The sequence below is a fragment of the Bos grunniens genome, chromosome 11 (assembly GCF_055505025.1).
Source record: "Bos grunniens cultivar Pamir isolate PY7600 chromosome 11, Bosgru_T2T1.0, whole genome shotgun sequence".
Classification (NCBI taxonomy): Eukaryota; Metazoa; Chordata; class Mammalia; order Artiodactyla; family Bovidae; genus Bos; species Bos grunniens.
Window position 1 is genome coordinate 87,247,439 of NC_141175.1, and position 20,217 is coordinate 87,267,655.

General features: G+C 42.3%; 2 long non-coding RNA genes across 4 annotated transcripts in view; one reads left to right on the forward strand and one right to left on the reverse strand.

The window, feature by feature from the left end:
* The window catches only part of LOC147363493 (uncharacterized), a 57,663-nt gene that overhangs the window by 17,372 nt on the left and 20,074 nt on the right, over positions 1-20,217 (forward strand). The window lies entirely within an intron of this gene.
* Positions 1-20,217, reverse strand: part of LOC147363494 (uncharacterized) — a 45,180-nt gene that overhangs the window by 7,124 nt on the left and 17,839 nt on the right. The window contains exons 1-3 of one of the 2 annotated variants that reach the window (XR_015137221.1): positions 15,304-15,464; positions 15,094-15,151; positions 8,961-9,112 (exon numbers count right to left, since the gene is read on the reverse strand). This is a non-coding gene — a long non-coding RNA (uncharacterized LOC147363494). Of the gene's footprint in view, positions 1-8,960; positions 9,113-15,093; positions 15,152-15,303; positions 15,465-20,217 lie in introns of those variants that run through there. The other variant, XR_015137220.1, reaches the window with a different exon arrangement.

A 20,217-nucleotide genomic window follows, 5' to 3' on the forward strand; every position in this document is an offset into this window, starting at 1 on the left:
ACAGCTCAGTGCTACTGAACTCTGATTATATGGCACAGAAATGTATGGGATGCAGGAGGACTGTGGGATTTACCCTCGATCCCACAGCCTTATCTCCATATAAAGTAACTATCAACTACACTGAGACCGCAGGATTTATATGAACATATCATGTCATTGCATTTATTAAAAATATTCACAATCACCATTTCATACAATTTCCCCGCAACTCTACGATATAGGTAGGGAACATCATTTTCATTTTACCAAAGAAGTACTAAATATAGGAAAAGTGCTTGATCTGACTAACAATATAAGAAGTATGCATTATAACAGGAAAGCATACTTGGACTATCAAACTAACAAAGTCATGTAGATCATCAAATCAGCAATATTTTCAAATAACGTTTATGCTGGCAAGGTTGCACGAAGATGGAATTTCTCTTTCTGCTAGTGGAGGCACACGCTGGTTAAACCTTTCTGAAGGGCAATTTGCAACATGTATCAGAACCTTTAAACGTATTTAAACCTTTGGATGCAGTGATTTCATATCTGAGAGTTCCTTCTAAGAAAGTAATAGGAAATGTGGACAAATATTATCAACAAAGATGTTTCTCACAACATTTTCATTAAGGTGAAAACTTGGAAATAAGTGAAATATTTAACCACAGAAAACAGTCATGATACATCTACACAGTGGAGTACTATAAGGCTCCTGGAAGTGATATCTTTGAGGAACTTTTAATGATGTGAGAAAATGTTCAGAATACAAAGGTTAAGTGAAAAAGCAGGATGAAAGGCTTACCTAATAGCATGATCATAGTTATATAAAAACATGTACCTAAACCCATTTAAACTAGACTGGAGAAAATAAGACTATAGCTTCAGAGGTTTCTAGGTTATGTATAATTTTGGATTTTAAAAATACTTTTCTGCATGTTCCCTATTTTTTAGAAGGAGGCTATATTACTTTTATAGTCAGGGGGAAAAAAACCCCAACAAAGTTCTAAAAATAAAGTGGAAAAGTATGCTCAGAGAGATTAATTAACTTGCCCAAGGTCACACAGCTGCAAAGCAGAGGAGCCAGTACCTAAACCTGGTTCTGGCTCTAATTCCAGTGTCTCCTTCCCCATACCACAGTGTCTCTGAAAATAGTTAACTTCAGCAATGTATCACTGATGTCTGAGTTTTTAGAGAACAAACCATTTGTGGAATCATGCTAGAATCTTCATGACTTCTAGATTAGACTCAGATATACAAGCATTACTTTGTGGGTGGTGGTGGTTTAGTCGCTAACTCACGTCCAACTCTTTCGACCCCATGGACTATAGCCTGACAGGCTCCTCTGTCCATGGGATTCTCCAGGCAAGAATATTGGAGTGGGTTGCCATTTCCTTCTCCAGGGGATCTTACCAACCCAGGGATTGAACTGGGTCTCCTGCGTTGCAGGCAGATTTTTTACCAGCTGAGCTACAAGGGAATTCTTTTGTAGTACTGCTTAAATTTCTGACTCCTACAAGCTTCTGACACCCAATTTGAGAACACACAAGTATGTTAAGCTCACTGCTGGGTATTACCTGCATGAGATGTGAAGCTCCCTTAACACAGAGAACCATGGAGATCCAACACAGAACACGACCTGGAAAGGTTATTTATTCCAGTGATTTCTAAAATGAACTAAACGGCAAAATTACTGGGATGATTTTCCAGAAATACAGATCCAGGTCCACCCTAGAGATTCTATTTTAGTAAGTCTGTGGTGAAGCCCTTGCCTTTGTACCAAGACTGTCTTTAAACTACTCTAGCCAGTGGTGGAAATACGTCTGAGGAGCTCCCTGTATGCACAGTGAGTCACAGGTAGCAATTCCACTACTCAAGTTTAGAAAAACTCCCCCTCAAATATCAGGATTCACTTAGAACTCAAGTGTGCTGCCACTGAGTCCTGTGATGACTTGGCCCACCCTCTCAGTGGGTAATAGGGGAACCACCTTGTCGTGCAGTGCTGCCTGTGTTGGCTTTCTACTCCTGCTTAATAAATGACACCCCTCGCTCAAAAAAAATACTTGGTGTCTTCAAACTACAAACATCTATTACACTTTGTGTTGGTCAAAAATCTGGGCACAGCTTCACCGAGTGCCTCTGGGTCAAGGTCTCTCTGAGGTTGCAGGCGAGCTGTTGGCCAGGGCTGTGGTTTCATCTGAATGCCAGAGAGGGGACAAAAAAGGGGAGGGAATTTACTTTCATGCTCCCTGATGTAGTTACTGGCAAGTCTCTTTTCTTTTTTCTGCAGCCTAATTCACAGCATGGTTCCCACAGAAAGAATGATCAAAGAGAAAGAGAGAGAACGAGAGAAAGTGAGAACGTTTGCATTCAAGCTGGAAACCACAATCTTTTTCTGCTCTAATCTCAGAAATCACATCTCATCACTTTTCTGCATTTTCTAGATGCCAGTGAATAGCCAAGGGGAGGGAATTACACAAGGGTGTGAATACCAGGATTCAGAGGCCACTGGCTACCTTGGAGGATGCTTGCTATGCTGCCCCAGGCAAACAGCAGAGTTAAAGTTGTACACTAAACCACCTTCATCTCTATTCTACAACTTCTACTTGACAAATAGGCAGAGGTGGGACTGGAGTGAACTCTGCCTATTGGTGGTAATTGAGTCAATAGACCCCAAAGTAGAAAGAAAAAAAACTTCATGTTTAATATAGGGCAGTACCTGAATTTTCACTCACAGCATAAGCCATGATACTTTAGGTATCAATGCTGCTGCTGCTGCTGCTAAGTCGCTTCAGTTGTGTCTGACTCTGTGGGACCCCATAGACGGCAGCCCACCAGGCTCCCCCGTCCCTGGGATTCTCCAGGTAAGAACACTGGAGTGGGTTGCCATTTCCTCCTCCAATGCATGAAAGTGAAAAGTGAAAGTGAAGTCACTCAGTCGTGTCCGACTCCTAGCGACCCCATGGACTGCAGCCTACCAGGCTCCTCTGTCCAATAGAGAGACTCGATTAGCCAATAGGTTCAATCAGTCTACTTTGGTCTTTAAAGGAGGGAACATTTCAAATGAACTTGGGAACTATTATTTTCAACTCTGACACACTAGTGAAATATTCAGTTCTACTAGAAAGCATACTTGAACTTCAAGTCCTGACCTCAAATGCAACTTGCTCAGGGGTGGATATAATTATATTTTCCATCCTCTTTGGAAGATAGACAACAAATACTGAGTAAAAATAAATATATTTATTTATATTTTGTACATATGTGTATATATACATATATGTATACATATCCATGTATATATTAAATATGTATATTTAATATATGTGTGTATGTACACACCCCACACTCTTCATTGGGACCACCTAGGGTGCCTTTACTTACCCATGATCTCCAGCTCAGCCTTGGTAGCAGAGCCTTCTAGTAATGTTGACAAAGCTAGGCATCCAGACACAACCAGCTTATCCACTAGACCTGCCGTGTAGAGTTAATTTCAACCTGCCATCTGGTCGCCAGCTGACCACTGCTACACGCATTTCCAGCATCTCAACTTGCTATTGTCAGTGCCCCAAATTAAAGCAGTCAATACAGCTGCGCCATGGCTGCTCTTAGTAGAGGGTGTTTTCTGACTCACTCTGTGAAATCACTGATGAGGAGGGAATCCCCACCGTCATTTCAGCTGCCAAGACATTTCACACCAACAAGCTGTGAAAGGAAGGCTGCTAATGACACGAAAGCCCTTTTTATGGCCAGGGCTGGGCCAAGGCCACCAGAAAGGCTATGCTTTCCCCATGCTGCTGGACCACTCAGAGGAGTTCTTAACAACCAAGACTGATCCGTCTGTTCATGGAAGGTAGGAGAAGGACAGGCCAATCCCCAAGCCATGCCCAAGGACCCTGAGAACACTGGCAGGATTCCTTATCCATATCCAATCCTTCCTTCACACCTCAACATTTTAGAAGGGAACTTAGGTTTAGAGGTAAAATAAAAGAGGTAATACTTTTGGCAGATCACCTAGGAAAACTAAAAGTGATTCCCAAGGTACCTGTTTGAGTTGCAGAAAGTCTCATAAATATTGCTACCCCATCAATGTCTCTCTCTGCCCCTAATTCAAGCCAGGTGATGGCCCAAACACTTGCACAAAGTGATTGCCAAGGGAAGCCCTTGTGGTGCAGTGGAAAGACCCCTGCTTTGGAGTCAGAGAACTTGCTTCCATGTTTTACTTTTGTTACTTTCTTGCTGTGTGACCGTGTGTAAAAACTAGGACTTTCTGAATTTCATATTCTTATCTATTTATTATCAACAACTTCATATGATTGCTGTGAGATTAAGTGAATATTAAAATTATGTCTCTAGACATAGGAGGGAATATTAAAATAATGTCAGTATTTAAAAAAATGTTTTTAACCATTCTGTCCTTGTGACAGACTGGCATCAGAAATATGATTCTTTGGGATAAAACTCTGCTCTCTGGTGTGTGTGTGTGTGTGTGTGTGTGTGTGTGTGTATGTACTCCGGTATCTGATTCTTTGCGACCCCATGGACTGTGCCAGGCTCCTCTGTCTGTGGGATTTTCCAGGCAAGAATACTGGAGTGGGTTGCCATTTCCTCCTCCAGGGTGCCCTCTTTTAAAAGTAAACATCTTTGGAAAAAAAGGTAACAGAATCTAAGTGATCAGTCAAAAGATTGAACTTCCTCAGCAAATAGGTATTTTAAAGTACTCAAGGGATGAGGGTGCAAGAGAAAAGGGATTTGGGGGAGCTTAGGAATGGTGTCTTCAAAGAACAGAAATGCAGGTAGGTGTCTCTGGTCTCCATGTGACACAGGCTGGCTGGTGCAGGGACATTTTTTGAGAAGGAGAAGGGGACCCTGGAGGTGGGGTGACCGCTTGATTCCAGTCTGATATTTGAACTCTAAGTTCTTGTTTCTTGTTCACCAATGTTTTCCCCCACGGCTTATTACAGGGCTTGGCGTATGATAGTTGCTAAATGAATGTTTGTAGACTAAAAACTATGCTTTGCAGACTTTGCCCTTTTCCCAGGGTCAGTCCTCAATTAGCTGATTGACCCAGGTTTTGGGATACCTCTCCTGGACACACTTCTCTTCCTGCCCTCTGCCTTTCCCTCTGGTATTTCTGAGGTGGGGCAAATCTCCACCCCCGACCCTGAGGCATTACAACCCTGGCAATGGCTTCCCAAATGCCCATGAAGCCCCTCAACAGAGATCTGCGTGGTGGGGGCCCCTCCTACAAACAGGTCAGTTCCTCATCATTTAAGACTCAGAAGCAGAATGGGCGCTGATTCCAGGTGTGACACGCAGGTGTAGGTGACATCTCTAAGGCAGGGGCACCCAGCCCAGCAGAATAAGCATGAGTATCATAGAAGCCAAGGGGCTAGCAGGCTCATGGGTCAGGAACTGGCCTGATCTGACAAGACAATGCTCAGGCCTCCTGGTATTTTCGGATTCCTGTCTTTATTACAAGAGCCTCTCTGACCAGTTTTATGATTCTTCTATATGAAACTAAAGCACCATTACAGCTCTTGATTAGAGGTAATTATAGGGCAGATATAGATTCAGGGGGAAAAAAAATCTGTTTCCCCAGTAACCAGGAGACTAAATTCAGGGGCTGAGAAAATTAGAAAGTGTCAAATAGAGAAGCATCAAATTGGTTTTCACCTGATTAAAATAACAGCTCAAAATTCCCTTTTTTCCCACACATTCACAGTAGATTTTTTAGAGTGTTCACTGCCTGAGTCTCAGTGAAGGTTGAAACCCTATCCTTGTGTTTTGCTGACACCAATGCAAAGACTCCTAAGGCTGGACTTGTAAGGGCCTGGGGAGGCCATGACCCCCACATGGTAAAGTGATGGCACTTCTTCTTGAGCAAACATTATCCTTCTTGGAGTTTCACCTGCTGATCCAGTATTAACATTCTGTCCCTTTCCTTCTCTAAAAACACGTGAATGGGAAAGCTATTCACTATTTATCCATCTGAGGCAGGTTTGCATTGTTAAAAATTAATACTTAGTCACAAACGAATCATTAATAGGCCAAGATTTAGGAGTGCAGTGGGGAATTTTATCAAATCAACCGAGTCTCCCTGAAGTCTCTCAGTTACTGTAGAAGCAATCTTTTACTCAGCATTTGTGGGAAGGCAGGATGGCTAGGGGAGTTCCAATGTTTTAAATAACTAAGAATGAGAATAGATGTCCTTTGGAAGAAATCCCTGTTGAATTCACTCGAGGTGAACTTTTGCTGTTGTTGTTCAGTGCTAAGTCATGTCCGTCATGTCCGACTCTTTGTGACCCCATGGACTGCAGCATGCCAGATTTCCCTGTCCTTCACTATCCTGGAGTTGTCCTTCCTTCCTGGAGTTTGCTCAAACTCATGTCCATTGAGCTATTTAACCATCTCATCCTCTGCTGCCCCCTCCTCCTTTGGCCTTCAATCTTTCCCAGCATCAGGGTATTTTCCAGTGAGTTGGCTCCTCACATCAGGTGGCCAAAGTACTGGACCTTCAGCTTCAGCATCAGTCCTTCCAATGAATATCCAGGATTGCTTTCCTTTAGGATTGATCTTCTTGCTTTCCAAGGAACTCTTAAGGGTCTTCTCCAGTACCACAATTTGAAAGCATCTGTTCTTCAGCATTCAGCTTTATTTTAGAGAAGGAAATGGCAGCCCACTCCAGTATCTTTTGCCTGGAAAATGCCATGGACAGAGGAGCCTGGCAGGTTACAGTCTATGGGGTTGCAAAGAGGCAGACATGATGGAGCATGCATATTCAGCTTTCTTTATGGTCCAACTCTCACATCCATATATGACTAGTGGTAAAACCATAGTTTTGACTAGATGAACTTTTGCTGGCAAAGTGATGTCTCTGCTTTTTAATATGCTGTCTAGGTTTATCATAACCTTCCTTCCAATGAGCAAGCATCAATCACCATCTGCAGTGATTCTGGTGCTCAAGAAAACAAAATCTGTCACTACTTCTACTTTTTTCCCTTCCATTTTCCATGAAGTGATGGGACTGGATGCCATGAGCTTAGTTTTTTGAATGTTGAGTTTTAAGCCAGCTTTTTCACTCTCTTCTTTCACTCCCATCAGGAGGCTCTTTAGTTCCTCTTCACCTTCTGCCATTAGAGTGGTATCATCTACATATCTGAGGTTGTTGGTATTTCTCCTGGTAATGTTGATTCCAGCTTGTAATTCATCCAGCCCTTTGCATGATGTACTCCACATGTAAGTTAAATAAGTAGGGTGACAATATATAGCCTTGACATACTCCTACCAGTGGTCATGTATGGATGTGACAGTTGGACTGTGAAGAAAGCTGAGTGCTGAAGAATTGGTGCTTTTGAACTGTGGTGTTGGAGAAGACTCTTGAGAGTCCCTTGGACTGCAAGGAGATCCAACCTGTCCATTCTAAAGGAGATCAGATCTGGGTGTTCTTTGGAAGGAATGATGTTGAGGCTGAAACTCCAGTACTTTGGCCATCTCATGCGAAGAGTTGACTCATTGGAAAAGACTCTGATGCTGGGAGGGATTGAGGGCAGGAGGAAAAGGGGATGACAGAGGATGAGATGGCTGGATGGCATCACTGACTCGATGGACGTGAGTCTGAGTGAACTTCGGGAGATGGTGATGGACAGGGAGGCCTGGCGTGCTGCAATTCATGGGGTCACAAAGAGTCGGACACGACTGAGCAACTGAACTGAACTGAACTGAACTCCTATCCCACTTTTGAACCAGTTCGTTGTTCCAGGCCATGTGGGAAGCTTAATCCCAACACCAAAGCAACACTGAAACCCAGGCTGTAGGAACCCAGCTTCAGGACTCTACCCACTGTGCGATCCACCTTCTGGAGGTCCAGTTCAACGCTCTGCAAGAGGTCAACCTCTCTTCAGTGAGTCCAGGACTCCCAACTCTTGTTAAATGTCCAGTCTAGGCCTGTCTTAAAGCACTCATCATGACTGAGGGGTGCTGATGGCTGAGGAGATGGTGCCCAGGGCAGTCTGGGTGCAACACACTGAAGCAGGGCAGATGTCCAGGGCTCTGCTTTCCCAGAAGCCTGGACGTGAGGGTGCCAACTTGCCTCAAGCAGTTGGAATTCTTCAGGACCTGCCTGACTCATTTCCAACATTACATTCAGTGATGGCATCTCCCAATCTGTCTGGCCAAATCCCTTCTCATTAAATCTCTTCTGATAACCTTCACTCAGCACACGGTATCAATATGAGATTGCCCCAGGGAGGTGGGGATGGAAGAGGCTTGGAATCGTTTTCTCATGGGCAGGGGCAGTGGAGAAACAACACCAGTGGAAACTGAGGACCATGGGAGGCAGAGCTCCACTTGGGACCCCCATCCCCGGGGTCCCTTCTCGGGCAGCTCCCCGGGTGCTGGCGTACAGAATGCTTTCACAAGAGTTTTCAAAGGAAGATGACCTCCATACACTCAGCTTAGAGGAATTTGCACTGTCAGTCTCCTGAGCCACAGTGGTCAGGTCACGGCTTCTAGTTTATCACACAGTCACACCTCAGGTGTGCTCCATGTGTGTGTGCGTGCACGCGCACATTCAGTCACTCAGTTTTGTACACAGCCCTGCAGATCCTTCCCCACACTGGGTCTCAGCACTGGGCCAGCCTCTGGCTCAAGTATGCCAGTGGCCCAGCATTTACATTCATAAGTGGCTTAGAAGTCTGTGCTCTTATCTCCATGTAGCAAAGGAAGAAATAAACTTCTATACAAATGATCGTTGGTTAGCAAGTGGTCAGCCAGGCAGGAGAGATAGTTCTGCTGAAGTCAGGGTCCACAATGTGTGTGTCAGGAACATATTGTTGAGAATATATGTGTCAGGAAGAACATACGGAAGAAGCATGTAGGTCATGGAAGAAAGGGCCTTGTTAATTCCATGCAGGTTATGTCATACTTCCCACTTGGGATTTTGCTGCATGGAATCGGACCTTCCCAGAGACTTCACTTACCTAGTCCAGGAACTGACAAGAACTAGGCTGGCCTTGGAAACCATTCCCCGTGCAGAGAAATTTGTGCTTAAGAACAGGAGCTCGGCATTAGGTGTCTGGGTGACACAGCCTTGGGCAAATCACTGTTGTCTCTTGTGTCTCAGTCTTCTTGTCTGTAAAACACAGAAAATATCAGGTTCTTCCCTGAGTTCATTGTGAGAATTAAATGTGACGATGTCTGTAAGAAGGTTAACTCTGCACTTACCATGTGGCAATAGATTCCACTCTTACTCAGATGGGCGTGTTCTCCTGACAACACTTCAGACAGAATAGAGACTTCTGGCAACTTTCAGGGACATACAGAAGGTTGAAATGAATCCTTCCCATGGGTTTCTAGAGCTTTCCCAGAGGAAGAGAGCAACTAGGAATCAGCATTGCCCCAATGAGATATTTGCACGTGGATAAATGTTGTTTGCTTGAATCTCTAGGACAGATATGAAGCATCGCTCCAGATCTCTGGAAGTTTCTTTGTAAAAATATTCATACTGTACCCAGAGCAAGGTCTTTCTTCATCCAGGTGAAAAGAGATTACTCTATTAATATGGAGAATGATCTAAGGTGAATCATATATAAAGTGTGGATTCTTTGTACTTGCTTCTGAGAGTGAACAACTCCTCAGCAGCTATACCCCTGGGATATTAATATTAAACATCCACACACCCTGCCCACAAAGACACCATCTAAACTTGCTATATAACACTTGAGATATTCTCCAGAGAGAGGACCCAGATCTGAGACTGCAGGACAGGAATGCCCCCTTCACCTATTACAGATCAAACTGTTACTCTCCCTCTTTACTCTCTCCCCAAAGTGCTGTAAGGTAGGTATATGCCTATATTTTTTAATGACTTGCTAAATCACTGAACTCTCAACCAGGAATGAGAACCGCTGTAGTTGATGATATCTGCAGATCTTATTCAGATTAATTTTGTTAGTCTCTCTTTACCATTTTTGGGGGGTAGTGGAGAAGATGGTCATTTTTATTGTGTTCATGACAGCTGATTACTTTCTGTGCTCATGCCAGCTTGGTTAACAATAAGCTTCCTCTGGCAGTCTGCATGGAAGTGAAGTCAATTGCCTGTATGTGGGTGAGTCTGTGTCCGTGTACTCAATTTCCTTGTATTAACTTAGGGACCATTTCTCACCTTGTTCTCTAGCTTTGCAGCCAAAATAAGTACAGGGCTCCTATTGATTTTTGTGACCTAGAGTTGGGTTGCTTTCAGTAGAAATGAAACATACTCAGATCTGTCCCATGGAGAATAGAGCAAGCAGAGAAATAAACCATAAATTCAGGTATACCCAAGTATAGGCTGTGGTTGGATTTCCTTCTTTCTTTGAGTGCAGACCAAATGCTACAGTTGGGCTTAAACTTTCTGTACAGGGCAGATTTTGGGAGTTTTTACTATGAAGTATAGTTTCCATTATTCATCCTATTCTCATGAGTTCTACTAGCTAAAGGAACCACCACTGTGGAATGTACAGAACTCAGCTTACCTAGAGTACTAGCTCCTTGAGACCAGGTAAATTTGAAGTGGGATAAAACATGAAAAAGGAGCAGTTCTCTGCCCTCCCGCTGTGTGTTTTCCATTGGCAAGTATGTTCAGTCACTTCAGTCATTCAGTCATGTCTGACTCTTTGGAACCCCATGGACTGCAGCATGCCAGGCTTCCTTGTCCATCAACAGTTCCCAGAGTTTACTCAAACTCATGTCCATTGAGTTGGTGATGCCATCCAACCATCTCATCCTCTGTTGTCCCCTTTCCTCCTGCCTTCAATCTTTCCCAGCATCAAAGTCTTTTCAAATAAGTCAGTTCTTTGCATCAGGTGGCCAAAGTATTGGAGTTTCAGCTTCAGCATCAGTCCCTCCAATGAATATTCAGGACTGATTTCTTTTAGGATGGACTGGTTGGATCTCCTTGCAGTCCAAGGGACTCTCAAGAGTCTTCTCCAAAAGTTCGAAAGCATCAATTCTTTGGCGCTCAGCTTTCTTCACAGTCCAACTCTCACATCCATACATGACCACTGGAAAAACCATAGCCTTGACTAGATGGACCTTTGTTGGCAAAGTAATAGCTCTGCTTTTGAATATGCTATCTAGGTTGGTCATAACTTTCCTTCCAAGGGGTAAGCGTCTTTTAATTTCATGGCTGCAGTCACCATCTGCAGTGATTTTGGAGCCCCCAAAAATAAAGTCTGACATTATTTCCACTGTTTCCCCATCTATTTCCCATGAAGTGATGGGACCAGATGCCATGATCTTAGTTTTCTGAATGTTGAGTTTAAGCCAACTTTTTCATTCTGCTCTTTCACTTTCATCAAGAAGCTTTTAGTTCCTCTTCACTTTCTACCATAAGGGTGTCATCTGCATATCTGAGGTTATTGATATTTCTCCCAGCAATCTTGATTTCAGCCTGTGTTTCTTGCAGTCCAGCGTTTCTCATGATGTACTCTGCATATAAGTTAAATAAGCTGGGTGACAATATACAGCCTTGACGTACTCCTTCCCCTATTTGGAACCAGTCTGTTGTTCCAGATAAAATGTGTTTATACTTGATTCAATTCTGCAAATAGTGTAATTATATAATCTGATATGGTTTTGTGTTTTTTAAATATATATATATTGTATTGAAGTATAGTTGACTTAGAATGTTTCAGGTGCACAGAAAGGTGATTCAGTTACACAAAATACACATATATTATTTTTGAAATTATTTTCCATTATAGATTATTATAAGATACTGACTATAGTTCCCTATGCTATACAGTAAACTTTATTTGCTTGTTGCATATCTATTTTTTAATTAGAAATTTAGCATTTTATTCATAGTAAGTCAACCAAGTGGAATCAAGATGTCATAATTTTTTTAGTTAGGCAAAAATTCATAAGTTTTATAAAATATATATCATATATATATATGTATACAATAGTTTTTCTACTACACTTGATAAAGAGTTGAGAAAGAACATTAAAAACAAGTGGAGAAATTGGAGAACATAAACTAAATGAAATGGGAGCACTGAATATGAAATAGAAGAAGTGAAACAAACTAGATAAAAGTAAAAGATCATCATATAGTCCTACTGTTTTTAAACATGACTGCTCATTAGAAATGTATCTGTAGTTCTGTAGAAAAAAAGCAATACCTGGGCACTGTATTTTTCAAAAATTTCAAGATAGTTTTGATACACATCTGAATTTTAGAAAGTGATTACAGGTTTTTGTATTAGATACTAGTTTCGGTGATACAGAGTTCTATTGTTTTTCTGTTGACCAATCATGATACAATGGTGTTAAGTGAGTAATAGTTACATAATCACAATAGTAAAAGATGTTTATCAGTTTTCCCAATCAATAGCCAGACAAAAAGTAAAAGACAATTACAATTGCAAGCCATAATGGGAGCATGATTAACTTAACAATATAAAATAATTACATACAACTTGGGGGGTGGTCAAGGCGAGTGGCGTGGAAAGTGGAAGTGCATACATGCTCATGTTTTCATCCACCCAGTCTATGTCTTTTGGTTGATGCATTTAATCCATTTCCCTTTAAAGTAAGTATCAGTACGTACGATCCTATTACTGCTTTCTTAATTGTTTTGGGTTTACTTTCTGTAGGTCTTTTCCTTCTCTTATGTTTCCTGCCTAGAGAAGTTGCTTTAGCATTTGTTGTAAAGCTGGTTTTGCAGTGCTACATTCCTTAATTTTTGCTTGTCTGGAAAGCTTTTGATTTCTCCATCAAATCTGAAGGAGAGTCTTGCTGGGTAAAGTATTCTTGGTTGTAGGTTCTTCCCTTTCATCACTTTAAATATATCATGCCATTCCCTTCTGGCTTGTAGGGTTTCTGTTGAGAAATCAGCTGAAAGCCTGACGGGAGTTCCCTTGTATTTTGTTTGGTCATTTTTCCCTTGTTGCTTTTAATATTTTACCTCTGTCTTTAATTTTTGTCAGCTTGATTACTATGTGTCTTGGTGTGTTCCTCCTTGGGTTTATCCTTCCTGGGACTCTGGCTTCCCGGACTTGGCAGACTACTTCCTTTCCCATGTTTGGGAATTTTTCAGCTATTATCTCTTCAAATATTTTCTCAGGTCCTTTCTCTCTCTCTTCTCCTTCTGACACCCCTCTAAAGCTAATATTGGTGTGTTTAATGTTGTCCCAGAGGTAGCTTTATCTTTTAAAGTCAATGGAAGTTAATAGCTTTGTTGTGGGATTGGAACTGTATTTCTGCTGTTTCTGTTAGGCAAACAAAACCAAATGCTTTCTTAACTCTCTCATTTGATTCTTGGACTTGGTATGCTTGTTAAAGCCCACCAAATTGAATCATTGTGTGTCAGGGATGGTGTTTCATGTAACGGCATTCTCACCTTTACACAGAGTGAGTGTCTGTCTCACCTAGAAGGAGAGAACCAGTCATGCCAACCCCTGAGGCTGTGGGCATTTGGACCTCCTGATTAATTTGTGAAATTAATTTCACAAAACTCTTTTTAAAAATGGATTCTTTTTTTTTTTTTAATTTATTTGATTGTGCTTGGTCTTAGCTGCAGCATAGGGAATCTTTTAGTTGCGGCAAGTGGAATCTAGTTCCCTGACCAGGATCAAACGCGGGTACCCTGCATTGAGAGCACAGCATCTTAGCCATTGGACCACGAGGGAAGTCACAAAACTTTTTAACTTCAGAATTTCATATGTTGAAAAGATCAGAACCTGCAGAGGTCACTCATTTTAAATATTTTCCCTTTAATTATTTTTTTATTGATATAAAGAGATGCCTGGGTGATTGTCGTTTTTTAATGAAACTTCTGTGAGGAGAGTTAAGGTAGAATTTCCTCTCTGTATTTTGTTTGCTTCCTTTCTGCCCACTTCTCTTTGCTCATCTTGCCAAAACTAACGTTTCTCTATGGCTTTGGTATGCTTTATCCTCAAGATGGACTTTTGATCTTGAAAGATTTAAAGTTTGGAATAAGCATTGGTGGCCTCAAGTTTGGAAAAAAAAAAACTTCTTAATTTTCTTAATGTCTTACTTTTTTGAACTTGCCACCACTCAGGAATGTGGCTTCCCTTATGTAAGATCCAATTAATCAATTCAAAGGTATTGGGCAATTATCCAGTGAATGTGGGAAAATACAGCTGGGCTGAAGCAAGCTGCTGAGCAGTCATGAATTCACCAGATATGACTCTCACAACTCTGCTTAGCATGATTCATGTAGACCTAGCTGAGGAATCTAACTCGGGACTTGAAGTTGGAAAAACACTCATCCTTAGTTCTAGTTGGTAGTACTGGTCTAGCAACTTCTTAAATCTTTCCTTATTTTCAATTCCTTGATCATTCTCCCTCACAAAAAAAAAGAAGGTCTCATTTGCTGATTAATTGTACAGCATCTTAAACACAAAACCTGTAGGACCAGTAACTCTTTATCGTTAAGGAGTTTTATTAAAGATAGTAAGAAAGCTAGGGTAATTAAGTTTATCAGTCATTAGGCCATAAGTTCCTTAAATGATAATGTGAGACTTAACCCTCCTGTGAGGTCAAAGGCCCCCCCTCTAGCCATCAAGAGTTAGTCTTGAGCAATGTCCTCCATGCCCAGGGGTCCCCAGGCTCTCATCTGACATTCCTTGTAGCTGAGGCATTGGTGCCCTGCACCCACAGCTAGCCCATGACAGTATGCTCCCTTAATTGCTATAATTGCTATCAAAATGTTGCCAAACATCTTTCCTTTTTGATTCATATTGAAGTCAGCTTCTTTTGATTCATACTGAAGTCAGCTAAATTACTCTAGAAAAGGGAGTCCAGGGACTCTTTTGTGGAGCAATGTAATGGAATTGGCCCCCATGAGCATACACAATGAGAATTCAGATAAGCTGAAAATTGATGCAGAAAGGCAGAGACGGAAACAGAAGGGCAACATGATGCTCAGTTATTGTGTGAAAGAGAAGGGAAAGCCACCTTCCATAACTCCAAGCATAAGTCACAGATAGCCCTGCCCGAATAGGACTTGGGAGAAAACAAGTACAACCAGCTAAGAGAAACCAGAAGTAGCTGCAAATGCTTCTTGCAAAAGCTTTTAATGATGCTCCCCCAAACCTAGTGACTCACCTTCTTCTCCTGCTGCCATCAGAAACTCACTTGATAGGAGCAGATGAGGCTCTAGGTTCTGGTGAGAAAGAATCATGTTATGTTACTAAAAGAGCTACAAATGGAGCCCATTTGAGAGGCTCTGCAGAGAGACGAATCTCCACAGAGAGGTGTGTTTAACTTCAGAAATTTGGAAGGAGAAATCTCAGGACAGACTGGAAGCACCCTTACCTTTTCCCCAGGGAGAGGATCAGAACTGCTCTCCTGCCTCCCTTCCCAAGAGCCCGCAGTCACTGGAAGGAAAGCCCAGGAGATTCGAGAATGCCTGGCACTGCCAATGCTGCATTGCCAGAAGAGTCTTGGGGCAGGGAGCCAAGTTATTCCTGGAGCAGGAAAGGGCTCCCAGGAGAAAATGGGGCACGTAGAGGCCTGAGGAAGGCAAAGAGGTAAAGAGCTGAGGCCAGAAAAAAGGGAAGAGAAGGAAGGGATTATTAAGAATAGAAATTACATCCCCAAGACACTCCCTCAGAAGCCCTCGGCAGTGAGGTCTCTCCTTCCGGGCGATGTGTCTACACAACACCTGACTTCCTCTCCTAAGCTGAGTACAGCTTTGAGAATGAGGTAGAAACCCTCCATGGAAATAGACTTAACTCTTCATCCAGATTCAGGATATTCTTCATTTGGGGAAGCAGGGAAAAGAATGCTGGTATGAATCAGTTTCTTCAAGAGATGGTATAAGATGGGCTGAAGGAGCAGGATTGGCAGAAAGAATCTGAGAAGCAGGAATCAGTAGTTCCAAGTCACCAGATCAAAAATGCATTAAACATGTGGTTGAAGGAACAGGCCCAGATCAGAATGCCTCATGACGTCGGCGTTAGCTGTTACAAAGCAAACTGAATACATAAGCATCCTTTTGACTCTGCAGGTCAAAGTGCCCCAGAAAGTTTGCAGGGAGCAAGACAGAGTAGATGGAAATTAATTTTCACTAATGCAATACTCATAAATATGACTATAGCTTCTTTGTTTAATGTTCTGCCTTTACCGACTTATTTTAATGAATGTAAAAATGTATAATAAATTTTATAGATTTACACATGACCTCAGCTTCCCTAATCCTGTTTTTCTTATAAGGTTACATGTTTCTCAACTGGAAATTCCTCCCCCACAAAGGGCTTCACAAACCTAATATCTGCAGTTGGTCATGAATTAAATGTAATGCTATCAAACTGTACAGCACTGCCATTAACTGACAGTAAGTTTGAGATGTGGCAGATATTATAGGAAGATAAAAATAATGGCCATTATACTGCCATTTGCAGCAACACGGATGGGCCTAGGGACTGTCATGCTGAGTGAAGTAAATCAGAGAAGGAGAAATGTCATGTGACATCCCTTATGTGCAGAATCTAGAAGGAAATGATACAAATGAACTTATTTACAAAACAGAAACAGACCCACAGACTTAGAGAACAAACCTAAGGTTGCCAGGGGCAAGAAAGGAAGGAAGAGATCGTTCGGGAGCTGGATGACCATGTGCACATTGCTATATTTAAAATGGATAACCAACAAGGTCCTACTATATAGCACAGGGGACTCTGCTCAATGTTATGTGGCAACCTAAAATGGGAGGGGACTTTGTGGGAGAAGAGATACATGCATATGTATGGTTGAGTCCCTTTGCTGTCCACCTGAAGCTATGACAACATTGTTAGCCAGCTATACTTCAACATAAAATTAAAAGTGTTTTTTTTTTAATTAAAAAAATTACTGATCTTTGTTTATTGATTGGTTACTACTTACCAGCCACCATGCTCTACGTTTCATCTCATTTGATCCTCCTGACAACACGGTCCGGTGGTATTATCCTACTTGACATACTTTACAAATATGGAATCTGAGGCAAAGAAAATATGAGGGATTTGTTCCACATGCTAAACTATTGTAACAAGTAGCAGAGAGGGGGATTCAAACCCCAGACTATCTTATCCCAACGTTTGCAGGTGCTGCCTGTCTATGGGAAAGCAAGGTAACAGAGGGGTTGTGATGGCCCTTGAAGAATGAGTGAAAATTGGACATAGAAAGACGAAAAGGAGAAGTTCAAACTGAGGTTGGGGCAGAGGAGCAAAGACAGATGGAGAGTAGGGAAGACCCGTCTGCTTGCTGTTCAAGTTCACACTGGGACCTAGCAAGAGCTGAGGATGGAAAGCCCAATGGGACCAAATGGGGATGCCCTTGAAATAAAGGCTGAGGACTTTCCACATGATTCATCATGGGAGAGAGAGTTCGTGGGGGTTCCCTCAGTCTTAGTTTGAGTGATGCAACCCGCTCATTTCATTTAACAATCCTTTAGGCCATTTTTGAAGTGATTATTTTTGGCAGCAATGATGTAGGCAGGAAGTAAGGAGGTATAAGTGTGGCAGGAGAGAGCATAAAGAAGAGGTTGTTGAGAGGGTACGGTAGGAATATCTGCCAGGCTGATGGGAAATATTTTGACTGACTTATTCACTCATGTAAACTGGTTTGTCTAATTTGCTTCTTCTGGTACAATGTCAGGCCCTATAAATACAGAAAAAAGAAAAAGGAGAAGGAAATGAATTCTTTAACTCCTGCAGAAAGCTGTAGCTTAGGTTCTCCAGGGGCAGATGGCAGCTGATACTTCTGTCAAGCTGAGTGGTCTCCAGCCTAAGCTTAGACCTTCCTGGCTGGTCATTGCAGCTGATTTCTATTGACAAATCGGCTGTCCCACTGTTGGGGAAGCGAGTCCTCCTAAGTAGACCTACTAGTTTTGAGTCTTATTTCAGACAAGCATTTGGTTAGGGGAGTAAGGACTGGTGGATTTTACTAATGTAAACTGGTGGGTTTTATTAATATAAACGTTTATATTGGCTTGGTCAAAAAGTTGGTTCGAGTTTTCCATAAGATGTTGCAGAAAAACCCAAATGACTTTTTGGCCAACCTAGTATGTGTTATGTCATTTGATTCCCCCAGTAACCCTGAGAAGTGATTATTCCTCAACTACAGCTGTGGAAATAGGCTGAGAGAAGGCACTGTGAGTCACATAGTAAGAAAGCAGAGAAGAAGCCTGGTTCTTTCTACCTCCAAGCTTAACGCTCTATCTCCCCCATTACTGTGGGTTTAGGTTAAAAACAAACTAAGCAGCAGAGCCAGGGAGGAGTGGGTGAAGGAACTACAATAAGGGAGTAGAAGGAAAAAATCTGAGAGGTTTGCCTTGATGTTTGAATGCAAATTGAGGTTTGGACCTGCCATTTGGGATCCCAATGGACTTTTAGCCAAGGGCCGCTGAAAGCTCTCCTCTCCCCCAGCTTTTGAGTTTTCTAGAAGGAATCTCTCTTTCAATCTCTTTGCCAGAAAATGAATGTGAAGGAGTCCTCACAAAGAGATGAGCTGGATTTCAGAGATTTATGTCTGTGATTTCACTGTGAAAACAGAACTATTTTCCTCGATCTGTTGGGGGGCCACAGTAAGAAGCAAGTGAGGTTTACTTTTGATGAAGCATGTGGTTCATAGCACAGGTGATTTGTAGGTAAAATACAGAGGATTAAAAAGAAAAAGTATAAAGAAAATATAACAGAATTCCAGTTACCCCGCTCCAGGACAAGGAAACAAAGGGTCAGTTTTGGGAATATAATTTGATATATTTTTGTACATTTTTTCAGCATTAAGATGCAAGTCATTCTGCACTTAGAAGTTGGTTTTGTATCAGTTCACATAGGATGCATCTATTTTTCCCTGTTGTTATAAAAACAGCTCAAGACACGCATGACAAGTCTTCTGAAAAATGCCATGATTTCTGAGCCACTGCAGATAATTGCACATTAATATGAATCGACAAAGACTAGTTTGCATCCAGGTCTATGACTGGTAGGGTAATAGGGGGTCCAACTGATACGTCAACTGGGTGTAATGACTTCAGGCAATGTTAAGGCCCTTCAGTGTAAAATCAATGGGATAATAGTAGCAGTAAAGCCACATCCTAAAAAATTTAGCCCTTTGGAAGTGGTAGTCCTAACAGTGGTAGCCCAGACCCAGGCAGGAAGTGGACTCAGTTTAAGTCACTTGATCTGAACTATCATGTGATGTGAAGGAGCCCAGAGACAGTCCCAAAATAAAGGAGAGCTCCCTGGAAACTAGTGGGTTTTTCTAGACCTGGGACTATTTGCCCCTTAAGAATAGTGGTCATGGTTTATACACCAGTCCATCCCGCCAAAACTGACCACAGATGTTTACTCTAGAACAATGCACATCAAGGTCTGGTTAAACATGTGAACTTTTTAGCCACTGTTTACACACCAGACATCATGTCTATGAGGCCTAACTGGAAAAGAAATCACAATGAGGAAAAGAAGTCCCCTAAACGCTGCTTCCCAAGGTGGCGCTAGTGGTAAGGACCCGCCTGCCAGTGCAGGAGGAGAGATGCTGACACCATCTTTCAGTTGGGAAGATCCCCTGGAGGAGGGCATGGCAATTCACTCCAGTATTCTTGCCTGAAGAATTCCATGGACAGAGGAGTCTGGCAGGCTACAGTCCATAGGGTCGCAAAAAGTCGGACAGCACACACAGCCGGTCTAGGTGGAAATATTGTCTCTGAGCCCATGAACATTTTGCTTCCATGGCTGAAAGCAGCATGGCTTTTTCCACCTGGAGTTGAGGTCCAGTTTGTTTGGGCTGGAATTGGTACTCCATTTTCTAATAATGGACTGCTTTTGGTTCGCATGTACTCTCTGTTGCCAAGTCTGGTGGGACTCTTTGCTACCCCATGGACTATAGCTTGCCAGGCTTCTCTGTCCATGGGATTTTCCAGGCAAGAATACTGGAGTGGGTTGCCATTTCCTTCTCCAAGAGATTTTCCAGACCCAAGGATCAAACCTGCATCTTCAGTGTCTCCTGCATTGGCAGGTGAGTTCTTTACCACTGAGCCACCTGGGAAGTGCTTTGGGTCCCAGTTTGTCTAAATTTAGTAACTGAGACTGTGACCTCTTTTTCAACAGAAAATTTTCTGCTCCAGAAATGGTTGTGTGTGTGTGTGTGTTACTCACTCAGTCATGTCTGACTATTTGCAACCCCATGGACTGTAGCTCTCCATGTTCCTCTGTCCATGGGATTCTCCAGGCAAGAATATAGGAG